Source organism: Arachis ipaensis, chromosome B04 (assembly GCF_000816755.2).
Source record: "Arachis ipaensis cultivar K30076 chromosome B04, Araip1.1, whole genome shotgun sequence".
Lineage (NCBI taxonomy): Eukaryota > Viridiplantae > Streptophyta > Magnoliopsida > Fabales > Fabaceae > Arachis > Arachis ipaensis.
In genome coordinates this window covers 128,527,885-128,528,329 of record NC_029788.2, presented here as the reverse complement: position 1 = coordinate 128,528,329, position 445 = coordinate 128,527,885, and positions in this window count along the sequence as shown.

The following is a 445-nucleotide window of genomic DNA, read 5'->3' as shown; positions in this document are numbered from 1 at the left end:
TATTTAGGATATGTATTATATATTAATATTAGAGAAAAAGATAAATATATTTTTGACCTTTTGATTCGTAGATATTTAAGTTATCGAGGATTTGAAAATACATTTAAGTTTCTGATTTTTTCAAAATTTAAATATATTGATCCCTTATATTCACTTGGGTCTGTTAGACTCAACAGAAAAATAAAATGTGACTCCCGTTGTGCTGACTTGGTTGATACGGATGCACATGTGGAAGAGTTTTTAAAATTGGTCAAATTTGATTCAGAGATCAATATGTCCAGATTTTGAAGATATCAGAGACTTAAATATATTTTTAAATTCTCGAGAACTTAAATGTTAAAAAAAATCGGGATGAATTTATTCTTTTCTCTTAATATTAACTAACTAGAAAGAGCGAGTGTGAAAAAAGAAATAACTAATAATCACTTTTAATTAGATAACTGGT